Below are 23,786 nucleotides of genomic sequence, written 5' to 3'. Positions count from 1 at the left end.
TAACACATACTGCCAGGCATATCTGGGTGCTTGACCTACCCTGCTGAGCATACCGGGGTGCTCAACTTACCCCTGCTAGGCATACCGGGGTGCCTCACCTACCCCTATCAGACGTACCGGGGTGTCCGACCTACCCCTTCGATTTATCTCAACCGGTTACGGGGATTATTTCACCCCTACTACAACCATGTAAAACATAACATAATCATATTGTCAGACATACCGGGGTGTCCGACCTACCCCTTGGCCCTATCGACCGGATATGGGGACTATTCCCCCTACTACCACTATCACATAACATTATATCATACTAGCACATAAAACATAACGGATAGTGGCAAACCATACAATTATCACGAAGACAATCATCTACAATCACTCCTACTAGTGTGTCGGCATTGTGGCCTTAGACCCACTTCTACTAAAGGGTAACTCACCTCAATGTCGTGTCGTATCTGAACTGTCCTCGGTACTGGGATCAACTCCTCTTAAACTCCTTAAGCTCCTACACATACAATCTTCCTTAATTACCATTTCATACTCATAACCCTTTCAAGGGTCAAATCAGGTCAAAGTCAAGGTCAAGGTCAATACCCTGGTGAAAATTAACTTTTGGTCAGAGTCAACATCTAGTTGACTCAACTCGCCGAGTTGGTCCACCAACTCATCGAGTTCCATGATCCACAAAATACTGGAACTTCGATCCTATTTATCGAGTTTTTCAATAACTCGTCGAGTTCTCCTTCATACAAAATCGGGACCTTTTGCTCATGACTCGCTGAGTTCATCCTTGAACTCGTCGAGTCCTGCTTCATATCAGTTGGGGCGTTTAGCCCTTGACTCGCCGAGTTCTTCCTTGAACTTGTCGAGTTCGTCTTCATATCAGTAGGGACATATTCCTTGAACTCATCAAGTTCTTTGATCTTCAATTCCATATTCACGTCCCTTTTATTGAGTCCTCTTCTAGACTCAACCAGATTGATCAGAAACAGAAAAGGTTGGGGAACCATGACCCGGCTCACCGAGTCCTATGAGCGACTCGTCGAGTCCCCCAAAGTCCAAGTCCATACAATCGATTTCAGTCAGGCTTATTGCATCCAAAGCATAGATCTGGCCTCCTAGGGTCAATATAACACGTAAAGTTACAAACTTTACGTGCATGCATGGGTGTTATGAAGCTAGAACACTAAAACTTAGCCATAAAGGAGTTCTAATGCATGGGATAGGGCCATAGCTCAATAAAGGTGGCAAATTTGAGCTTACTGAGCTCAAATGTTCCCAGATCTGAAGTCATCACTCTAATACACTCCAGTCCCGAGAGTGACTTAAAAATGTCCCAAAGATGACAAGATGCAAGCCCTAAGGAAGATCTAAGTGATGGAAGGCCAAGGTTGAAGCTTTCTACCTCAAAAAAACTGGAAATGCAACAAAAACTCTGGCTTTACTGCCTTCTTCTTGGATCTCCAAGCCTTTCTTTACCTCTTTAAGCTTCAAATCATTAAAATGGCACAAAATAGATCAAGAACACTCACAAACTGATTAGGGTTTCGAGAGTAGGGTCTGAGGATGATGGAGGCCGGAGTGGAGGCCATATAAGTTGTTTAAATAGGGTGAAAACCCTAAAATTTAGGGTTTCCTTCAGACAGCTCTACTCGTCGAGTCGGGGCTTCCGACTCGCCGAGTAGACTCGTCCACCTGTGTCCAAGATTCGACCCTACTCGACGAGTTTGGGGCAACCAACTTGTCGAGTCCCAATATAAAAATGCAAAATACATAATTGAAATACGTACCGGGAACCATGCGTTACAAATCTCCCCCACTTATTTTAGACTTTGTCCTCGAAGCCTGCTGCCGCATCTGGAAAAAGCTTGCGGTAATGCTCTCTCATCTCATCCTCCGCCTCCCAGATCTATTCTGACCCCTTGTGGTGCTGCCACTGCACCTTCACCAACTCAACCCTCTTGTTCCTCAGATCCTTCGTCTTCCTGCCAAGTATAACTACTGGTAGCTCAATGTAGTTCAGGATGTCATCCACCTGAATATCCTCTAGAGGCACCACTACAGTCTACCAGACACTTTCGCAGCTAGGAGACGTGAAATGTACTGTGAATCTGGCTAAGCTCGGATGACAGATCCAACCTATATGCCACCTTGCCCACCCGGACTGCAACCCTAAAGGGTCCAATGTACCTAGGGCCTAACTTGCCCCACTTCCTAAACTATATGACACCTTTCCAAGGTGACACCTTCAGGAGAACCATATCCTCGACTTGGAACTCCAGGTCCGAACGACGCTTGTCGACATAACTCTTCTGCCGACTTTGAGTAGTTTGAAGCCTGCTGGATCCTCTCTGTCGTCTTGAGTACCACTTCGGTACTCCCCACGACCCTCTGTCCAACCTCATCCTAGCATATTGGGGTCCTGCACTTCCTCCTGTATAATATCTCGAAGGAAGTATGGTCAATACTCGCATGATAGCTATTATTGTAGGAAACCTCTGCCAAAGGAAGGTAGGTATCCCAGCTACCACCGAAGTCTAAAACGCATGCCCGCAACATATCCTCCAAGGTCTAGATGGTCTACTCGCTCTGACCATCTGTCTGCGGGTGAAAAGCAGTGCTAAAGTGCAGACGAGTCCCCAGCTCATCGTGAAACTTCTTCCAGAATCTGGAAGTGAATCGCACGTCGCTGTCAGAAATCACAGAGACTGGTACTCCGTGTCGTGCTACTACCTATCGAACGTAGATGTCAGCCAGTTTCTCGGCCGAAATGCTCTCCTGGATCGGAATGAAATGGGAGCTCTTGGTCAATCGATCCACGATGACCCAAATCGAATCCACACCCTGTGTGGTCCTGGGAAGCTTCATGATGAAATCCATAGTAATATCTTCCCATTTCCACATAGGGACGTCCAACGACTATGTCTTGCTGTGAGGCCTCTGGTGCTCGGCCTTGACCTTCCTGCAGGTCAGGCATCTCTCAACGTACCAGGCTACATCCCGCTTCATGCACGACCACCAATAGTCAGGACGAAATCTCTATACATCTTCGTCGCCCTGGGATGGATAGAATACCTGGATTTATGGGTCTCATCCATCAAAATCTGTCGTACTTCTCCTTAGTACGAAACCCAGACCCTATCATGTAGGTTCAGCAGCCCATGACCATCGTAGTCAAACGAGTCCAGCTGGCCTATGATCGCTCGCATTTCCAGCGCTCCTCCTTCATACCCTCAACCTGCGCCTCTCGGATCCGCTCCAAAAGTGGAGTCACCACCATCATCCTTAAGAAAATGTCTTTGATCGAGGCAGCTTTGCGGCTAAGTGCATCAGCCACAACTTTGGCTTTCCTCGGGTGGTAGAGGATCTCACAGTCGTAATCCTTCACCACATCTAGCCACCGACGCTGCCTCATGTTCAGATTCGACTAATCCATGAGGTACCTCAAACTCTCATGGTCCATGTAAATGGTACATCGGACCCCATAGAGTTAATGCCACCAAATATTGAGGGAGAAAACAACCGCCCCCAACTCTAGATCGTGCGTCGGGTAGTTTGCCTCGTCAGGCTTCACCTGTCTCGAGGCGTAGGCGATAACATGCCCCCTCTACATCAACACCGCACCCAAACCTGAAATGGACGCATCACAATATACTACAAAATCTCCACGTCCTATGGTAGGGCTAGGATCGGTGCCTCGCACAGCCTCTGTCTCAAAGTCTCAAATGCCACCTACTACTCAGGGCGCCAACAAAAGACCACGATTTTCTTCGTCAACCGGGTCAAGGGTACAACTATCTTGGAGAAGTCCTGAATGAATCTCTGGTAATAGCCTGCCAATCCTAGGAAACTCTGAATCTCAGATGGAGACTTTGTAACCTCCCATCTCATCACGGCCTCTACTTTGGCCGGGTCGACTAAAATACCGTTTTGGTTGACAAGGTGCCCAAGAAACTGCACCTCGCACAACTAGAATTCACACTTGGAGAAATTGGCGTACAAGATTTCCCTCCTCAAGGTATCCAACACCTCTCGCAAGTGCTCCTCATGCTGCTTCTACGTCTTGGAATAAACCAAGATGTCATCAATGAAAACTATCACAGACCGATGCAACATCGGTATGCATACGCGGTTCATGAGATCCATGAATGCGGCAGGAGCATTGGTGAGCCCTAAGGGCATCACCACGAACTCGTAGTGGCCATAGCGAGTCCGAAAAGCAGTCTTCTATACATCCTCGTCTCTGAACCTCATTTGATGGTAGCTTGAACGTAAGTCTATCTTGGAAAACCAAGATGCCCCCTGCAGCCGGTCGAAGAGATCATCAATCCTCGTGAGTGGGTAACGGTTCTTCACCATTACCTTGTTCAGCTCTTGGTAATCTATACACATTCGATGCGACTTGTCCTTCTTCTTCGCAAACAAGATCGGGGCTCCCCAGGGTGAACTGGTCGGCCTAATGAATCCCTTGTTTAACAGCTCCTGCAACTGTGTAGACAACTCCTACATCTCTCGAGGAGCCAACCGATATGGTGCCTTGGCTATCGGGGCTGCACCAGGGACTAGGTCGATCCGCACCACCGGTACATCACTCACAGTTGCCTTACCCGCCTCCCGGGTATCCATAACATAGGTGACATACCCTGCACAACCCTGCTAAAGGTAGCACCTAGCCCTCATTGCTGAGCACATAGTTGGTCCTTGCTGCGGCCTCTCACCCTAAACCACCAGCTCTCCCCCACTTGGGGTCCTCACACGTACCAACCGCTACGCACAATCGATCACCGCCCTATTAGGGCTCAACCAGTCCATGCCTATAATAACCTTGTTCCCACGCAACAGAATGGGAACCAAATCCACTAGGTAGCGCTCATCATACAATCTCAAAACACAATCTCTGAAAACCTCTAATGCTCGTACTGATCGGTCATCAGCAATCCCGACCTCTAAAGGACAATCCTACATGCTCGAGGACACTAAAAACCTCTTGCCAAGAGTAAGAGAGACAAATGATCGGGTAGCCCCTGAGTCAAATAACACATGTACTGGGATTCTGTTCACATGGAACGATCCTAAACAAAACACATAATCATAAATATCCAAACTGACATATATCAAGAGATACGGAGAAGAAACATATCCGTCACCACATTGGGTGCAATGCATGACCCCCTCAGTAGTGAACTAGAATGCCCGGCTCCTCAGTATTGGTGCCTCTGTCTTGACTTTCTGGCCATATGTGATTCATAAGGTCGTTGGAGCTGGCATTGCCACTGGCGCTGCTGGTGCTAGTCTTGGGCAGTCGGCCTTCTTATGGCCCTTCTGATTGCAATGGAAGCAAATCAGGTCTGATGTCTGAAAAATGGGGGTAAGGGTAGTACAATCCTTGCCAAAGTGCTCAGTCTTGCCACACTTATAGCAGCCCGATGACCCTAGTCTACAAAGCCCCTCATGTGGCTTGCTACATTTCCCGCAGCGACTCCGGACCTGATGGCCCTTCGACCAAGCGTCAAATCTCTTGGGTTTCTTCCCCGAAACCCTAGTAACCTGTCCAGCCTCTGACTTCCTCTTCCTGAGGTGCTCTATATATGTCATCCAATGTGGGGCATGCCGAGTAGCTGACATGTTTCTGAATGTCAGCCCTCAGCATGTCGTGGTAGCGGGTCTTCCGCATCTCCTCATCCCCTGCGTATTGAGGCACCAATAAAGCCCTTTCCCTAAACTTGATGGTAATCTCCGCCACCAACTCAGTCGTCTGTCTCATATCCATAAACTCCTCGACCAGCTACTGGAGCTCCACAACCAGCACAAACTTAGCCCTAAACCTGGTCACAAAGTCAGACCAGGTCATAGCCTCAATGGCCGAGGCTCCTAAAGAATCACCGACCGCCTCCCACCAATATCGAGCTCAGTCTCTCAAACAACCTGCCGCATACCGGACCTTTGACCCCTCAGGGTAGAAGCTCATCAACTGAGTAGAATCGATGTCTATAATCCACCCCTGGCAACAATCGGGTCCTTTACCCCATGGAAGTATGGCGCACCACATCCCCTAAAGTCCTTGATGGAGAGTGTGCATTTCCCTGCCTGGCCAGATGCCATGTCGCTCCTGAATGCCCTGAGGGGATCCTCCATCAGCTCGATAATCCCTTCCTTGATCGACCCGAAAATCATCGGAGTCGACTCAAGGATGCCTCTCGTGATCTAAGTTGCGATGAACTTGCATAGTCCCTCATCAACTGGCTCGGAACCCGAACCCGAACCTGATCCAGACCCTGATCCTAATCATCCTGCTCCGTGACACGCAATCACCACCATTCAGAAACAAAATTCATAAGTGTCAGGGTCATACATAATCCCGAGAGGTCTCACACACTGTACAAGTTCTCTGGTTCTGTCTCGGCCCTCCTTGATTCGAGTATGAATCATCTGCTTTCAGTAGTACGAGCCCATACTACCTTCCAAATCTATCTGTACTTTCCTCTAGGATTGCTTTGACTTCACCAAGTCCCTTCTACTACTACTGCAATCTGTGCTAATCTCATCCTAGGCTTACCCTAACTCCTCCAACCCACTCTCCGTCATATATTACTAAGACCAGATAATTCTTCGAATGGGAGGTCCTACCCTATAACAGTTGGACTCAAACAAGAGCTGCGAAATAGGGCTAGACCTAACCTTCTAAAATTATTTAGTCCTTGCAATATATAACTTAGCGTATTCGTTTACTAATTAGTTAAAGCTAACTAGAACTTCTAAAGCACAAAGCAAGCAGCATTCGGGCATCAAGTAACCTAAACCAAGCATGTCCTATCTAGGATATCATATCACTGACTAATTAGTACTATCATGCAGCTCATACAACAAGCATATTGGGCATCTTCCTAGATCCTTAGCCCCAATCTAGCGTGTGGTTCTCATACACACACAGCAGGCATAAAAGGCATCCTTCCAAGATCCTCAGCCCTAATCTAGCATGCATTTCTCATAATCATATCATGTCATAACATAAAATATATAAGTATCTTGGGGAAAACTTACTTGAGCTCGGCCGGTTGCACGCATCACATAAAATGTATAACCTTGTTCTTTCTCAAAACTCTCTACTTTAACTTTTGGAAAAAACTATTTTCTTGTGAAAATCTTTTAAACCTTCGATTAGAGTTCAAACACTCCTGAGAGTGTGTCCGAATCCCTCAAACCAAGGCTTTGATACCAACTTGTAACATCCCAAATTTTCAAGGCCAAAAATTCCATCTTGATATAACGATTTAGAAAAAAATTTATAAGAAAACATCATCATGTCAAGTCACTTCAAAAAATCATAATCACATGTCTGAAAACCATATCATGAAAATAGTAACAATGTCAAAGTACCATCCCAAGAATCTCATAATGCAAATATCATGTGTGTGTGATGCGCTGCTACCGTGCCGACTCCTTCGCCTTCGATGAAGAGGTACTTGAAAACAAAACTGAAAACTGTAAGCACGAAGCTTAGTGAGTTCCCCCCCCCCCATCATACTACATACCCTACATAACACATACTACCAGGCATATATGGGTGCCCGACCTACCCTGCTGAGCATACCGGGGTGCTCAACTTACCCCTGCTAGGCGTACTAGGGTGCCTAACCTACCCCTGTCAGACATACCGGGGTGTCCGACCTACCCCTCCAGTTTATCTCAACTGGTTACGGGGACTATTTCACCCCTACTACTACCATGTAAAATATAACATAATCATATTGTCAGACATATATGGGTGTCCGACCTACCCCTTGGCCCTATCAACCAGATATGGGGACTATTCCCCCTACTACCACTATCACATAATATTATATCTTACTAGCACATAAAACATAACAGATAGTTGCAAACTAGACAATTATCACGAAGACAATCATCCACAATCACTCCTACTAGTGGGTCAACATTGTGGCCTTAGACCCACTTCTATTGGAGGGTAACTTACCTCAATGTCGTGTAGTATCTGAATTGTCGTCAGTGCTGGGATCAACTCCTCTCAAACTCCTCAAACTCCTACACATACAACCTTCCTTAATTACCATTTCATACTCATAACCCTTTCTAGGGTCAACTCAGGTCAAATTCAAATTCAAGGTCAATACCCTGGTCAAAGTCAACTTTTGGTTAGAGTCAACATCTGGTTGACTCAACTCGCCGAGTTGGTCCACCAACTCGTTGAGTTCCATGATCCACAAAATATTGGAACTTCGATTCTACTTGTCGAGTCCTTCAAGAACTCGTCAAGTTCTCCTTCATACATAATCGAGACCTTTTGCTCATGACTCGTCGAGTTCATCTGTAACGACCCAATTTTCAAGTCCAAAAATTTCGTTTTTAAAACATACTTAGAAAACATTAATAATTACAAACATTGTTTAATTAAACCATTTCACATCGGAAACCAAATTTGAAATCCACAACATGTCAACAACCAAAATATCAGAGCGTCAATGCCAGAATAAACTCATAACTACGGAAACAAGAGCGTGTGTGATATGCCGCTACCGCGACGGCTCCTTTCCCCTAGCTAAAGAGGTACCTGAAACAAAAATTGAAAAACATAAGCACAAAGCTTAGTGAGTTCCCCCATCGTACCACATACCATACAACACATATCATACATACTGCCAGGCTATTCTGGGGTGTCTGACTACCCAGTACGGCCATTCTGGGGTGCCGACTACCCGTGCGGCCATTCTGGGGTGCCGTCTACCCATGTCAAGCCATTCTGGGGTGCTGACTACCCATGTCAAGCCGTTCTGGGGTGCTGACTACCCTTCGGTCCTAACGACCGACCCTCGGGGACTATTTTACACCCTACTACTACTATCACATATCATAACATAACATATTATCAGACATATCTGGGGTGTTTGAACTACCCTTCGGTCCTAACAACCGAACTCGGGGACTACTCCCCTCCTACTACCTCTAACTCATATAACAGATCATGCTAGCATATCAACATAACATCACATACTGTCAGACGTATCTGGGGTGTCTGACTACCCTCCGGTCCTAACAACCGAACTCTACTACTATCACATATAACATATCATGCTAGCATTTAACATATCAGGTAGTAGCAAACCTAGATGATATCACAGAGACAATCATCTATCATACGTCTCCTACTGGTGGGCCGACATTGTGGCCTTAGACCCACCACTACTGGAAGGTAACTCACCTCGAAATAGCTGCTGAAAGTCTGCTTGCTGAGCGCCTGACTGCTGAACGGAGCTCCCCGGCTAAAATTTCCAAAATCACTAAGTCAGATACTGATAACTAATCTTAGGGTAAAATGACTATTTTACCCCCGGTCAAAGTCAACATCCTTGTCAAAGTCAACTTCCTGGTTGACCGGACTCGCCGATTTGGCTCGCCAACTCGCCGAGTCCCTTCCATCTGTTCTAGTTCTACACCCGTTCCTACTCGTCGAGCTTAGCGAACACTCGACGCGTTCTTCCTCGATGCATACATACTAAGTCCAAGTTCATCTAACTCGCCAAGTTGAAGAACAACTCGTCGAGTCTAAGGCAATCTTCATCGGACTCGCCGAGTTGCTCATCCAACTCGCCGAGTCCATGACTAACTTCATAGGACTCGCCGAGTCCATCGTTCTACTCGCCAAGTTCATTCAGTCCTTTTTCTATACAGACCTGATTTGAGCCATGGAGTGGCTCCAAACCATAGATCTAGGCTTCTAGGGCATGCTTATTACTTAAAGTTGCAAACTTTACGTGGATGCATAGCTTTAGGGGCTTCAAATGTCCAAACTAAGCTCTTAATGGGGTTCTAAGCTCAAGAGGGACCTTAATCACCAATATGACTGAAACGTAACACTTCAAGAAGGTAATAAGAGTCCAGATCTGAATTATAACCCGACCATAAGGTTTCTCTTCAAGGATTTGGGGTTTTAGGGCTTAAAAGCAACAATTTAGGGACAAACAAGATCTAATAGATCAATAACCAAGATGGAAACTTTATTACCAGAATGGATGACCACAAATGAATGTGTTCTGGATCTAAGTCCCCCTCCTTGACCTCTTCAACTTCTCCCTTCTTCCACTTGCTCCAAGGTGCACCAAAAGTCCCTTCACAAGGCAACAATCACTCAAACTTATCAATGGAGGATAGGGTTTTCGATAAGGAATGATCTGAGGGTGATGGGGGCTGAGATGGGGCTGTAAGGACATTTAAATAGGATGAAAACCCTAAGGATTAGGGTCTCCTCCTGATTGGTCTACTCGCCGAGTCCATGCGCGGACTCGCCGAGTAGATCACTTAAAGCCTGCATCCACTCGACATCTACTCAGCGAGTTAGGGCTATAAGTCGCCGAGTAGCTCTTCCCAAAACAACATTTAATCAAAATAAATACGTACCAGGAACGGGGCATTACAAATCTCCCCCACTTATCTTAGACTTCGTCCTCGAAGTCTGCTGACTCTAGAAACAACTCTGGGTAGTGCTCCCTCATCTCCTCCTCCGCCTCCCTTGTCCACTCTGAACCCCTCCGGTGCTGCCACTGCACCTTCACTAACTGAACCACCTTGTTCCTCAAGGTCCTCGTCTTTCGATCTAAGATCGCAACTGTCTCTCGATATAATTCAGGTTGCTATCGACCTGAATATCCTCCATGGGTACAACTGCCGACTCGTCCACCAAACATTTTCTCAACTGAGAAACATGAAAAGTGTTGTGGATTTTGCTAAGCTCTGCTGGAAGATCCAACCTATAGGCGGCCCGACCCACCCGGGCCAAAACCCTAAAAGGACCAATGAACCTGGGGCCCAACTTGCCCCTCTTCCGGAACCTAATGACACCCTTACATGGTGATACCTTCAGGAGGACCATGTCACCCACCTGAAACTCCAAGTCTGAACGCCTTCTGTCGACGTAACTCTTCTGCCGACTCTGCGCAGTCTGCAGCCTGCTACGAACCTACTGGATCAACTTTGTCGTCTTGAGCACCACTTCGGTGCTCCCGATGACGCGCTGACCGACCTTACCCCAACAAATCGGGGTCCTGCACTTTCTCCCGTAGAGCATCTCGAAAGGAGGGTGGTCAATACTCGCATGGTAGCTGTTGTTATATGAAAACTCAGCCAAGGGAAGATAGGTATCCCAGCTACCACCGAAGTCTAGCACGCACGCTAGCAACATATCCTCCAGAGTCTGGATGGTCCGCTCGCTCTGACCATCTGTCTGCGGGTGAAAGGCGGTGCTAAAATGCAAACGAGTGCCCAACTCGTCATGAAACCTCTTCGAAAACCTAGAAGTAAAACGCACATCCCTGTCCGAGATAACCGATATCGGCACCCCGTGCCTCGCCACAATCTCCCTAATATAGACGTCGGCCAATTTCTCGGCCGATATGCTCTCCTGAATCGGAATAAAATGGGCACTCTTGGTCAATCGATCCACGATGACCCAAATCGAATCTACTCCACGCGCGGTCCTGGGAAGCTTCGTGATAAAGTCCATCGTGATATCTTCCCATTTCCACAATGGGATGTCCAACGGCTGCATCTTGACATGCGGTCTCTGATGTTCGGCCTTGACCTTCCTGCAGGTCAAGCACCGCTCGACGTACGAAGCCACATCCCGCTTCATGCAGGGCCACCAATAATCTAGACGAAGATCCCTATACATCTTCGTCGCCCCTGGATGAATAGAGAATCGAGATTTATGCGCCTCCTCCATCAAGATCTGGCGCATGCCTCCGTGATACGGCACCCACAGCCTACGGTGTAGTGTCAATAGTCCTCTGCTATCATAATCGAAGGAGGAAACCTGACCCACCACACGCTCGCTCTTCCGATGCTCCTCCTTGATAGCCTCCTGTTGAGCCTCCCGAATTTGCTCCAACAGGAGAGTCACTATGGTCATCCTCATGCAAATATCCCTGATCAGTGCCGCCTTGCGGCTAAGCGCATCGGCCACCACGTTGGCCTTCCCCGGGTGGTAGAGGATCTCGCAATCATAATCCTTCACCACGTCCAACCATCGACGCTGCCTCATGTTCAGATTCGGCTGATCCATAAGGTACCTCAAACTCTTATGGTCTGTGTATATGGTACACCGGACTCCATAGAGGTAATATCGCCAAATCTGGAGGGCGAAAACAACTGCCCCCAACTCCAAATCATGCGTCGGGTAGTTCGCCTCATGAGGCTTGAGCTGCCTCGAAGCGTAGGCAATGACATGCCCCCTCTGCATCAGTACCACACCCAACCCTGAAATGGACGCGTCGCAGTAAACCACAAAATCCTCTACGCCCTCTGGCAGGGCTAAGATTGGCGCCTCGCACAATCTCTGTCTCAACGTCTCAAAGGCAGCCTGCTGCTCAGGTCCCCACCGAAAGACTACGACTTTCTTCGTCAGCCACGTCAGGGGTACGACTATCTTGGAGAAATCCTGAATGAATCTCCGATAGTAGCCTGCTAATCCCAGGAAGCTCCGAATCTCGGATGGAGACTTAGGAACCTCCCATCTCATCACGGCCTCGACCTTGGCCGGGTTGACTAGAATCTCGTTCTAGTTGACAAGGTGTCCGAGAAATTGCACCTCGCGCAACCAAAACTCGCACTTGGAGAACTTGGCATACAAGCTCTCCTTACTCAGGGTCTCCAAAACCTCTCTCAGATGCTCCTCATGCTCCTCCTGTGTCTTGGAATAGACTAAGATGTCGTCAATGAAAACTATCACAGACCGATCCAGCATCGGTCTGCATACGCGGTTCATGAGGTCCATGAACGCGGCAGGAGCATTGGTGAGCCCAAACGGCATCAACACGAACTCATAATGGCCATAGCGCGTCCGAAACGCGGTCTTCTGCGCATCCTCCTCTCTGGCCCTCATCTGATGATAACCCGAACGCAAATCGATCTTGGAAAACCAAGACGCTCCCTGAAGCTGGTCAAAGAGATCATCAATCCTCGGGAGTGGGTAACGGTTCTTCACCGTTACCTTGTTCAGCTCCCGGTAATCTATACACATCCGATGCGACCCGTCCTTCTTTTTCACGAACAGAATCGGGGCTCCCCAGGGTGAACTGTTCGGTCGAATGAATCCCTTGTCTAACAGCTCCTGTAGCTGTGTAGACAACTCCTGCATGTCAGTAGGAGCCAACCGATACGGTGCCTTGGCTATTGGAGCCGCACCAGAAACGAGGTCAATCCTGAACTCCACCTGTCGCTCTGGAGGTATCCCAGGAAGATCCTATGGAAAAACATCTGCGAAATCTCGCGCCACCGGAACCTCGCTCACCGTCGCCTTACCCGCCTCCCGGATATCCATCACGTACGCGACTAACCTACGCATCCCTGCTGGAGGTATCGTCTAGCCCTCGCTGCTGAACAGACTGAGGGTCCACACTGTGGCCTCTCTCCATGAATCACTAACTCTCCCCCACCTGGGGTCCTAACTCGCACTAGCTGCTGCGCGCAATCTATCACCGCCCCATTAGGGCTCAACCAATCCATGCCTATAATTACCTTGTTCCCACGTAATGGAATGGGAACCAAGTCTACCAGGTAGCGCTCCTCAAACAAGCGCAATACACAATCCCGAAACACCATCGATGCTCGCACCGATCGATCATCAGCAATTTCTACCTCTAATGGGAAATCTAACACGCCCGAAGACTCAGGAAACTTCTTGCTAAGCGTAAGGGAAACAAATGATCCGGAGGCACCCGAGTCGAACAACACCTGAACTGGGATGCCGTTCACATGGAACGATCCCGTCACCACATCGGGTGCGGTGCGTGCCTCCTCGGTAGTCAGCTGAAATACCCGTCTCCTCACCACTGGAGCCTCTGCCTTGCCCTGTCGGCCATCAGTAATCTGCAGGGTCGCTGGTGCTGGCGCCTTCACTGGCGCTGTGGCTGTCAACCGGGGACAATTGGCCTTCTTGTGGCCCCTCTGGTTGCAGTGGAAAGACAACAACTCTGATGTCTGTAACACAGGTGCAGGGGCGGTACAATCCCTGCTAAAATCCCCCGTCTTGCCGCAGTTATAGCAGCCTGACGATCCCAGTCTACACGCCCCCTCATGAGGCCTGCCGCATTTCCTGCAGCGGCCCGGTCCTGACTGGCCTTTCGGCCTACCATCTGATCCCTTGGGCTTCTTCCCCAAAGCCCCTCCCGTCTGTCCCTCCTCAGACTTCCGTTTCCGTATATGCTCCAAATCTATCCCCCTCTCCCTCACCCTGGCAATCATAGAGTCCAAGGTGGGGCAAGCTGAAAAACTAACGTGCTTCTGAATGTCAGCTCGGAGCATGTCATGATAGCGGGTCCTCCTCATGTCCTCATCACCCGCGTACTGGGGCACTAACAGTGCCCTCTCCCGGAACTTGGCGGTGATCTCCGCCATAGTCTCCGTCGTCTGTCTCATATCCAAAAACTCCCTGGCCAGCTGCTGAAGCTCGACAGCCGGCACAAACTCTGCCCTGAATTTGGTCACAAAGTCCGACCAGGTCATAGCCTCGACTGCTGAGGCTCCCAACGAGTCACCCACTGACTCCAACCAATCTCGAGCTCGGTCTCGTAAACACCCTACTGCATACATCACCTTCGACCCCTCGGGGCAGAAGCTAGTCAACTTTGCAGACTCGATGTCTGCAATCCATCGCCTGGCAGCAATGGGGTCTTTCACCCCGTGAAAATCCGGCGCACCACTGCCCCTGAAGTCCTTAAAGGATAGCGTGCGAGATCCCGACTGGCCAGATGCCATGTCGCTCCTGAACGCCCTTAGGCGATCCTCAATCAGCTCAACTATCCATTCCTTGATTGACCCGAAGATGATGGGGGTCGACTCAAGGATACCCCTGGTGATCTCTGACGCGATGAACTCGCGTAGTCCCTCATCTACCGGCTCGGAACCTGATCCCGAACTTGATCCCTCTCCTGAACCGCCATCTATCGGCCTCGATCGAAGTACCACCATTCTGCAATACATACATAACAATTGTTAGTAATACTGCTACTTCTTGAGGGATCACAACTACTACAAGTCCCCTGGTCTTATCTCAGCCTTCCTTAGTTCGGGTACGGATCCTCTGCTTTCAGTAGTACGGGCCCATACTACCTTCCACATCTATCCGTACCTTCTTCAAGGACTGCCTTGACTTTACCAGACCCCTTTCATTATTGTTGATCACTGCTATACTCATCCTAGGCTTGCCCTAGGGAAATCTCTGACTCTACTCTACCCAGTCCTCAGCTGTTGCAGGCCTCCTTGTAATGCCAATTAGCCATTACCTGAATACCATCACAAGTGATGAGGCTCAGATAATCCTTCGAGTAACAGACTCATCCCTACAACGGTTGGACTCAAACAAGAGCTGCACAATAGGATCAAATCCAGCACTCTAAGATTATTCAACACTGATCACGTGTGACGTGACGTATTCACCTAATAGCTAACTCCCATTATTCAGAGTCCCACAAAGCACGAAGCAAGCAACATTCAGACAATGGTAACAGTCTCAATCAATTCTATCTGCTTACAGGAACTGCACTAGCATACAATGCTATGTTCATAATATCAGGCATAACCTAATCAGACTATCCTACTTACTATATACTCAACACTAGCATGCAATTCTCATACAGCTGAAACATATAAAGCAGGCACATAAGGCATCACTCCTAGATCCTTAGTCCTATTCTAGCATGCTGTTCCACAAAAGCTGATAAACATAACATAAACTTGTATGGGTACTTTGGGGAATACTTACTTGAGCTCGGCCGGTCGCGCACATCACACACTTCGTTCTTTCTCAAAACTCTTTTCTCAATTTTTAGAAAACATTTTCTTTTTGGAAAATCTTTTAATCCCTCGATTTGAGTTCAGACACCCCCGAAGGTGTGTCCGAATCCCTCAAACCAGGGCTCTGATACCAACTTGTAACGACCCAATTTTCACGTCCAAAAATTTCGTTTTTAAAACATACTTAGAAAACATTAATAATTAAAAACATTGTTTAATTAAACCATTTCACATCGGAAACCAAATTTGAAATCCACAACATGTCAACAACCAAAATATCAGAGCGTCAATCCCAGAATAAACTCATAACTGCGGAAACAAGAGTGTGTGTGATATGCCGCTACCACGCCGGCTCCTTTCCCCTAGCTGAAGAGGTACCTGAAACAACAACTAAAAAACGTAAGCACAAAGCTTAGTGAGTTCCCCCATCGTACCACATACCATACAACACATATCATACATACTGCCAGGCTATTCTGGGGTGCCTGACTACCCAGTACGTCCATTCTGGGGTGCCGACTACCCGTGCGGCCATTCTGGGGTGCCGACTACCCGTGCGGCCATTCTGGGGTGCCGTCTACCCGTGTCAAGCCATTCTGGGGTGCTGACTACCCATGTCAAGCCGTTCTGGGGTGCTGACTACCCTTCGGTCCTAACGACCGACCCTCGGGGACTATTTCACCCCCTACTACTACTACTACTATCACATATCATAACATAACATATTATCAGACATATCTGGGGTGTCTGAACTACCCTTCGGTCCTAACAACTGAACTCGGGGACTGCTCCCCTCCTACTACCTCTAACTCATATAATAGATCATGTTAGCATATCAACATAACATCACATACTGTCAGACGTATCTGGGGTGTCTGACTACCCTCCGGTTCTAACAACCGAACTCTACTACTGTCACATATAACATATCATGCTAGCATTTAGCATATCAGGTAGTAGCAAACCTAAATGATATCATAGAGACAATCATCTATCATATGTCTCCTACTGGTGGGCCGGCATAGTGGCCTTAGACCTACCGCTACTGGAAGGTAACTCACCTCGAAATAGCTGCTGAAAGTCTGCTTGCTGAGCGCCTGACTGCTGAACCGGAGCTCCCCGGCTAAAATTTCCAAAATCACTAAGTCAGATACTGATAACTAATCTTAGGGTAAAATGACTATTTTACCCCGGTCAAAGTCAACATCCTTGTCAAAGTCAACTTCCTAGTTGACCGGACTCGCCGAGTCCCTTCCATCTGTTCTAGTTCTACACCCGTTCCTACTCGTCGAGCTTAGCGAACACTCGACGCGTTCTTCCTCGATGCATACATACTAAGTCCAAGTTCATCTAACTCGCCAAGTTGAAGAACAACTCGTCGAGTCTAAGGCAATCTTCATCGGACTCGCCGAGTTGCTCATCCAACTCGTCGAGTCCACGGCTAACTTCATAGGACTCGCCGAGTCCATCGTTCTACTCGCCAAGTTCATTCAGTCCTTTTTCTATACAGACCTGATTTTGTAACGACCGAAAAACACAACAAATTTTAAATTTTTCAAAAACATCTCAATTCCAATAATTCTTTACAAAAAGGTTTTCAATACAAAATATTTATCGTATTCCCAGAATCATAACACCCCAAAATTACGAGCGGTACGATCACGCCTTCGCCTTGCCACGATCCCCTGAAGAACCTGAAAAACATGAAACCACAACTGTAAGCCCGAAAGCTTAGTGAGATACCCCCAAAATACCAACCACAATTACCATACACGCACAACATGCCATAACATATCCGATCATAGAACAGTCATGCTCTCCGGGTCTACTGTGTGACTGGTCCGCCGCACCGGCCAACAGTCCACCTGGTCCACCCTCTGAGTCTATCCGCATACATCGAGTCTACAGTGTGATTGGTCCGCCCGTTCCCGGGCCTTCAATCCACCTGGTCCACTCTCCGAGTCTACAGTATGACTGGTCCGCCCGCATCGGGCCTTCAGTCAGTCTGGTCCACTCCCCGAGCCTTCGGCACGTCTGGTCCGCCCCTACCGGGACCTACAGCCTATCCGGACCGCTCGCTGGGCCTACGGGACAACCGGTCCGCCCTGGGTATCTTGGCCTACTGCACACAGCAGGACCCGCCTCAACCCAACTCCAGTCCAAACATCCATGTGCATATATACATACAATCATCTAACAATTCACAGATAACAAGCAGATCAACAGATCACATAACATGCCACTATCCTAACCAGGATACCGACCTAACAGGTCACTAACATAGCATCTCCCTATCTCTCTAGATATCGATCTCAATCAGGTCTCTAGCATATACCATCCTAACTCACAGGATGCAAACATGATAAAGCAGTAACATAAAAACAACTACCCGGATCTCAATCCGATAAGGGCCGGCCTTGGTGCCTTAGACCCCGTTGATATAGTGAGGATAACTCACCTCGAAGCTGCCGACTGAACTAGATAATCCAAGCTTCTCCGATTACTGATACGATCTCCACCACTGGTCAACCACCAATGCGCTAAACTCAAAACAACAAACAATAATTACCAAAATGCCCCTAGACACCATTGGTCAACCCTTGGACAAAGACAAGGTCAAAGTCAACTCCTGACTGACCCTACTCGCCGAGTCAACCCTATGACTCGCTGAGTTCCCATACTCAGACTTCACTCCATCCGCGACCTAACTCGCCGAGTCACCCCGAGACTCGCCGAGCCCACCAACTCAGAGTCCACTCGCACACGACTCACCGAGTCATCCCTTGACTCACCGATTCTTGACTCAACCAGAGAATATCGGAACTCTTCGACAAGACTCGCCGAGTCCAAGAACAGACTCACCGAGTCCAAGGCTATCATCAACGTACTCGCCGAGTTGTTCATACAACTCGCCGAGTTCAAGGCTATCTTCATCCGACTCGCCGAGTTGTTCTTCCAACTCGTCGAGTCCCAGCTCATCTTCAAGCAACTCGTCGAGTTCACACATGTGACTCGCCGAGTACCACCGATCTGAATCCATTCAGAAGCATTCCAGGCCATGCAAATGATCCAAAACATAGATCTAGCCTCCTACAATTCATCCATCACGTAAAGTGGCAATCTTTACGTGAATCCATAGAGATCTAGGCCATATTCACTCATAACTAGGGTTTGGGACTTGCAAGCTTCACTAAACACTCCAACACATGGACTTTCATGCTCTCTGATTCTCCTCTTCTCCAGATCTGAGGTAGCAACCTCAGATCTACCCTCTAGACTTCCAATTACATCCATAGACAAGATCCCACAACCCCAAAATGAAGAAACAACATACAATCAGACCAAGAACGAGATATTACCTCCAATGGACGCCCCCAAATGCAATGAAGTTGATTCCAAGCAATGCCCCTTGCCCCAAGCCTTCAATTCCCACAAATTCCTTCAATGATTACTTCTCCAAGCTTCAATCCACTCAACAATGGAGCTCCTCTGCAATTTAGGGTTTCTAGCACTCAAGAGGGAAGTAAAGAGGCTGGGGAAGGAACATAATGTTCCTTATATAGGGCTCAACCCCGAGAATTAGGGTTTTCTCCACCCAGCGCCTACTCGCCGAGTCCATCTCATCGACTCGCCGAGTCGGCTACTTAACACGCGGTCAAGCCGCGACTCTACTCGCCGAGTCCATCCATGGACTCGCCGAGTCACTCTTTCCCAATTAACACTTTTGGCCCTTCAACTCTACTCTCACTATTTCGGGATGTTACAATTCTCCCCCACTTATATTAGGCTTCGCCCTCGAAGCCTATAGCAACTCAACTCCAAAGATACTCCCGCTACGCGCCACCTGGCCTCAACCAGACCAGGTCCCTCGAGGCATACCTAAACGAAACTCGAATACACTTTCCTTCCCTCACGGTGTCCTGACCACCGTCTCGAATAGGGCACCAGATTCATCCTCTAGTAACTTCACTTAACTCCTGGGAATTACCCATAATGCAACACTGTTCCGAATCACAACCATCACTCGACTCTTAAAGGCTAGAAAACCATGAACCATCGGATCCCCGATCCGAATCCCACTCTGTCCATTCCGTGACGACGGAGAACCCATTCTCTATCTCAGAGCACTCCCACGAGTCCTCCTCTTACAAACACATACACATGCTGAACTAGCTCCCGTATCCTCAGGTTTGGAAAACCCGACACACTGATGACACCTTCAAACATCCCCCAGGATGAACCACTAATACATAACCAATATCCTGAACAGAATCATACTGAGAGTCCAGGACTCTCCCCCTGCACCCTTTCCAAGCCTCTAGGCTCTACACCTGCGGAATTCCTTCCGCAACCTCAGCAACCATCCCAAACCGGATGAGCTCCTACTTCACTGCCGCGAGCACAATGCCCGAAATCATACCCGAAATACTCTAATCACAACTCTGCTCTGCAGCTTTCACTCCCGCGAACTTGCACTCCCCTTCGGAGTTACACAACTTTCTCTCTTCCCCTCCCAAGGAATCCACTTGGCCACATTGCTACTCCAACACGTGCCACGGTGCTCGCCCAATGCGACACCACCCTTTTTGCGTAACCGCGATTCACATACTCTGGCTCTCATTGCAGGGGCTCTCAATCCCATGCATTCTCTCAACTCATCAAAATCACTACCCGGGGCCAGACCTTCCAATGCAATCACACTGCAACATACACAATCAGCAATCTCAAACTGATCCAACAATACCCGCAGAGTCTTCAGCATGACTGGACCGCCTCATTAGGCCTTCAGTCCATCTGGACCACTCTCTCAGAACCTTCAGCCAATCTGGACCGCTCTCAAAGCCTTCAGTTTGGCTGGACCATTCTCCGAGCCTTCGGTTTGACTGGTACGCCTTCCGGCCTTCAGTCTATCCGGACCGCTCACTATCAACCAACATTCCGTGCTATCCCCCCCCTCAGGATTCCTCCCATGCATACCGTTCTAGCCCTCTAGGGGTTCCGAACTCTAGCTCCGTCGACATACTCGATCCCGGCCTGCTTCCAGGCCTCCACAACCAATGCCCTAGGTCTGTATCCCGCCCCGCATGTCCGACACTCACTCCCATCAGCCTACACTCTAGGCTGACAGAACACTGCTGAATCCCAACAGCTAAGCACCCCACAATGCTCATCAATATCCCGGAGAATTCTCCAATTCTCCGCCACTATAACACTGACTAACAACCGCTAGCCGCCATCAACGACCTTCCAAAACAACCCTGCACCAAGAGACCACTTACACACGGGCCGCTTCCACAGGCATAAACAACCCTTAGCAAAACACATCTCCTCACTGATCAATCCGCTCAAGAAGAATCCGATCTCCAATTATCCCTTCCACGAATGAAGATGCTACCTGTCGTATAACCCAATGTCGCATCTCCACTAACAACCCTTACGATCGATAACCAACGAAAGCACCAAAACACTAACCATAATCATATCAAACCTTCAGGGAGCAACGGATACCAAGACGAAAACCCGAAACACAAATCCATAACCCAAACCACAACCCGCAAAACGAAGAATATCACAACGAAAACCAAACAATTACCGGCTCATGAACATTACACCACAATAATCACAAGATAACAAGACATCGAGAAAGAAACATACCCGCAGCTGTCTCTGGCACTGCCCTGACCTCCTCTGCAACAAGCTGAAAAACACGACCCTGAGCCCTTGGGGGCTCCGCTCCACCCTGACCTCCACCTGTGATCCTCAAAGTGGCCGGTGCTGGAGCCTGCACCGTCCCAACAGCAAACTGTGGACAGTTGGCCCTCAAATGTCCAACCTGATGACAATGATAGCAGATCCTCAAATCCCGAACTGGCACTGACTGCCGACAATCCCTCGCATAGTGCCCATCCCTTCCGCACTTGCGGCATACACCACCGGTCCTACAAACCCCGGTGTGACCCTTCCCACACTTCCCACAAGTGTGGCTGCTCAAATCCCCCACTCTAACATCAACGGTCTTGGACCGTTTCGGCGCCGGCTGCGACTGCACCGGAGCCTGCCTCAACTCACGCATCTGCAACTCAATCTCTAACTCACGCCGCCTAGCGGCCTCCTGCAACTCCAACAAGGTCTCACACCTCTGCGCAGACACAAACTGCCTGATGTCCCTCTTGAGCATGCTTAGATATCGAGACATCTGAGCCTGCTCTGAAGCGAACTCTGGGCAAAACATCGCCCTCTCAGTGAACATCCTGGTGATCTCAGTCACCGACTCCGAGTCCTGCTTCAGCTCAAGGAACTCCTGAGCCAATCTCTCCCTCTCAACATGCGGAACATAACGAGTACTGAACATTTCTCTGAACTGATCCCATGAAACCGCAGCCCTCTGCGCCTCTGAAAATGACCCCGTGGTCAATCTCCACCAATCCTTCGCCCCGAGCCTCAACAGGTTCAGAGCACACCTCACCCTATGATCAGCAGGGCATGAACACGTGAAGAAACATCCCTCCACGTCAGACAACCACCTCATGGCAACAATCGGGTCCTGAACTCCGTCGAATGTGGGAGGCTTCGTCCTATCGAAGTCCCGATACTGAAAACCCCGACTAGCTCCTCCCCCTGCCGCTGCTACAGCTGCTGTAGCCGCCGCGGTAGCCGTCTCGGTGAGAGCCGCATAACGCTCATCAAAATACTCAACCATGGCGGTCTTGATCGACCCAAACAGCTCTGGCAACTCAGCCCGGAACAACTCCGCAATCTCCTCTCGCAGAATCTCACGAATCCTCGCGTCCAACTCGCTCGTGCTCATCTGACCGACAATCTCGGGCGGCGCCGATTCGCCCGGAACCCTCTCTCCAGCTCCCGATCCTGACCCGAATCCACTCTCATCATGCCTCGGAATCTCCATACTGAAAAGAAACACCACACAAAATCTCAGACTCTTCCCACACCCTGGGATCCAACTCTCTTACAACCCACCCTAGAGATCATGGTTTCCCTGATACGCGTATGGGTCCTGTGCTTTCAGTAGTACGGGCCCATACTACCTTCCACACCTACCCACATTTGTATGAAGTACTACCACGATACCCTAGAGAACAAGCATAACAATAATCAACCCTCACCACTAGAGAAACACTGAGAATCTCCCATAAGGGACCCTAGGCTACAGGCATCACAAATCAGGCAACATATCATGAAATCCTGAAGATCCCTAGCCTAACACTAGCATGCTGTTCTATCAAAGCTCAAAAACAAATAACATGCATGGTATTTTGGGGTTACTTACTGGCTCCGGCTGATCGTACCTCCGCGTCCTCTTTTTAATTAATTTGAAAACCATTTTAATTTCTCTTTTTAAAACCCTTCTCGATTTGAGACTGGAGTCACACGAATGTTCCTCCAATTCACTCAAACCAAGGCTCTGATACCAACTTGTAACGACCGAAAAACACAACAAATTTTAAATTTTTCAAAAACATCTCAATTCCAATAATTCTTTACAAAAAGGTTTTCAATACAAAATATTTATCGTATTCCCAGAATCATAACACCCCAAAATTACGAGGAGCGGTACGATCACGCCTTCGCCTTGCCACGATCCCCTGAAGAACCTGAAAAACATGAAACCACAACTGTAAGCCCGAAAGCTTAGTGAGATACCCCCAAAATACCAACCACAATTACCATACACGCACAACATGCCATAACATATCCGATCATAGAACAGTCATGCTCTCCGGGTCTACTGTGTGACTGGTCCGCCGCACCGGCCAACAGTCCACCTGGTCCACCCTCTGAGTCTATCCGCATACATCGAGTCTACAGTGTGATTGGTCCGCCCGTTCCCGGGCCTTCAATCCACCTGGTCCACTCTCTGAGTCTACAGTATGACTGGTCCACCCGCATCGGGCCTTCAGTCAGTCTGGTCCACTCCCCGAGCCTTCGGCACATCTGGTCCGCCCCTACCGGGACCTACAGCC

This window comes from Lactuca sativa, chromosome 9 (genome assembly GCF_002870075.4).
Source record: "Lactuca sativa cultivar Salinas chromosome 9, Lsat_Salinas_v11, whole genome shotgun sequence".
NCBI classification, from domain to species: domain Eukaryota; kingdom Viridiplantae; phylum Streptophyta; class Magnoliopsida; order Asterales; family Asteraceae; genus Lactuca; species Lactuca sativa.
Note: the sequence above shows the minus strand (reverse complement) of the source record.